Genomic DNA, 2696 nt, shown 5'->3' with positions numbered 1-2696 from the left:
CACCCACCGAGGGGGCACCCACCAAGGGGGCACCCACCAAGGGGGTCACCCACCGAGGGGGGCACCCACCAAGGGGGGCACCCACCAAGGGGGTCACCCACCAAGGGGGCACCCACCGAGGGGGTCACCCACCGAGGGGGGCACCCACCGAGGGGGCACCCACTAAAGGGGCACCCACCAAGGGGTCACCCACCGAGGGGTCACCCACCGAGGGGGTCACCCACCAAGGGGGCACCCACCGAGGGGTCACCCACCGCCCCAGCGCCCACCCAGCACCTGTGGCAGAGGCGTGGAGGCGAGCGGGGCTGGTGCAGGATGCGGCCGCCCCGGTGCCTTTATAGCCGCTGCGGGTGGCACCGCCGCCGGCTGGCAGCGAGATCAAAGCGCCGGGCGGCCGCCCCCTGGGATGGGTGGGTGCCCGGACAGACGGACAGGCAGACAGACAGACAGACAGACAGGGCCCTGACCGCCTGTGGGCCCCCTAGCCCCAGCCCCACAGCCCCGAGCCCCCAGCCCACGCTTCTCGTACCCGGGGGATGCCGCAGAGGGGCGCGGAGGTGCGAGGTCGGCCCCGCACTGTTCTGTGCCCCCCCCCTGTCCCTTTGCTGGGGTCCTGGTCTTGGGGGTTGGCGGCTGGCTGCTGCACATCCTGCAAAGAGCAGAAGTCCCCTGGGAGCCGGCCCCTCCTCGGCAAGGCTGGGCAAGAGCCCCCCCGTGTCCCACAGGGCGGTGGCACCGAGGGGTCCCCGACACCCCCTGCTCTTTGCGCAGCGTTCGCTGACCCCCAGGCCCCGGTGGCCCCATGGCACAGGGGTGCCCCCGGTGCTCCGGTCACTGCCTCGCAGCCGGGGGCTCTGGCACGTCGCCGCTCACTGCCGAGGGACAGTGACGCTGTCCCTGCAGCCCCCCGTGGGCATGGCCCCGGGGAGGGACGGGGGGTGCTGGAGAGGGACCCATGGAGGGGTGGGGGCTCAGCACACGCAGCCCCCTGAGCGGGGCCACGCCGGGCAGCAGAGGGTTACGCTGCAGCAGCCGGCAGGGTTTGTGCGTAGCGGGGGCATCAGATAAGGGACGGAGCTGGTGGGGCGGAGGAGCCCGGCTCCAGACACGCATCGGCAGCTCCTTTTCCTCCAGGCTCCTCCTGGCACAGGCGGCTGGATGCGGGTCTTGGGGTTCCTGCAGCCACTGGGGGGGGGGGGGACCAAAGCCCAGGCAGGACCCCCCCAGACGTGGGGCTGAGCCGTGCCGTTGGGTCAGGGCTGGCTCCTGCAGACCCCACGGGGGGATGGCGGCACCGCAGGAGGGGTGGCGGAGCCCGAGGTGCAGGATGCCACCCAGATGGGGGGGGGGGGCGTTGGGGGGGGTGCAGCACGGGGCGGTGCAGGACACGGGGCTGTGGGTGCTCAGCCTGAACGCAGACCAGGCGGGCAGGGGGTGTGCTGCAGGAGGGGCTTGTAGGGAGCATGGAGCTGAACCCAGGGGCAGGGGGTGCACGGCCTGACCCTAACAATAACCCTGACCATAACCCCAGCCCCAATCCTAACCCCAACCCCTGAGCCTAACCCTGACCCCAACACTAACCCCAGTTCTAACCCTGACCCTAACCCTGACCGTCACCCTACCCCTACCCCAACCCAACCCAACCCCAATCCCAGCCCCAACCCCAACCCTAACCCAACCCTACCCCTACCCCAACCCAACCCCAACCCTAACCCAACCCTAACCCTAACCCAACCCAGACCCCGACCCCAACCCCGAGCCAGCCCCTGGCAGCCCCCCCACTCTGAGCACCCATCGCGTGCTGCTGCCGGCGCAGCGCTGTGGGAGCACCTCCCCTGCCCTGGTGGCGCGGGGCTGCGTGATGCAGGCGCGAGGGGCTCCGCGCCGTCCGTGTGTCCGTCCGTGTGTCCATCCGTGTGTCCGTCCGTCCGTCCGTCCGTCTGCTCCGGCCCCGTGGTGCGGGTGGGCGCCGCGCCGACACGGCTGACGGGCTCAGCGCCGCTCGCTGCCGCCGTGCCCCGCTGCACACCCCCGTCACACCGCGCGGCCAGCGCCGCGGCACCGGGCCCGCTTTCATCGCCGCCTCGCCGTGCCGCCGGCGCCCCGACCGCGGCTCGTTAGCCCCGTGGCACGCGCCCGCTGCCTGCGGGCAGGAGGGGCCCTGGGACGCGGGGACCCCACGGGGACCCCCTGGTGCCGCCACCCCCGTCCCGCAGCTCAGCGCCCCCAGCCCTGGCCGCGCCGTGCCCCGGAGAGGCCGCGGTGGGATGGCAGAAGCAGCCTTTATTGGCAGCATTTACAGAGAAGCAAGGCCCTGCTCCCCCCCACCCGCCCTTGCCCCGCAGCCCCCCCGTGGTCCGGGCTCCTGCGTGTCCCCTGGGACCCCGCGGGGACCCGGGGCCGTCCCGTGTCCCCTCACTTCCCCGCCTTCTTGGCTGGCACGTCGAAGAGCTCGGCGATGTCCAGCATGGCCTGGCGGATGTTCCTCCCGAAACGCTTCGAGTCCTGCGGCAGTGCCCGCGCCCCCATCAGCCGGGGGGGCCGTACCCAGAGGGGGGGTGCAGGGCTGCCCCCCCCCATCCTGCTGTGCCCTGCCCTGCATGGGGATGGGCACCCCAGCCCCGGGGACCCCCACGCCCCTGGGTCCAACCTGTGTCTCCTGTGACCCCCCAAAGCTCTGAGACCCCCCCCCCCCC

The 2696-nt window shown here is 72.7% G+C and overlaps 1 protein-coding gene across 1 annotated transcript in view; it reads right to left on the bottom strand.

The window, feature by feature from the left end:
- The window catches only part of LOC118158813 (rheacalcin-1-like), a 1816-nt gene extending 1473 nt beyond the window's left edge, over positions 1–343 (bottom strand). The window contains exon 1 of the mRNA XM_035313502.1: positions 277–343. The gene's annotated coding sequence lies outside the window, so the exon portion shown is untranslated. The remainder of the gene's footprint in view (positions 1–276) is intronic.
- Positions 344–2696: the final 2353 nt, after the last annotated feature.

Source organism: Oxyura jamaicensis, unplaced genomic scaffold (genome assembly GCF_011077185.1).
Source record: "Oxyura jamaicensis isolate SHBP4307 breed ruddy duck unplaced genomic scaffold, BPBGC_Ojam_1.0 oxyUn_random_OJ196, whole genome shotgun sequence".
NCBI classification, from domain to species: Eukaryota; Metazoa; Chordata; class Aves; order Anseriformes; family Anatidae; genus Oxyura; species Oxyura jamaicensis.
Note: the sequence above shows the minus strand (reverse complement) of the source record. Positions and strands in the feature narration are given on the sequence as shown.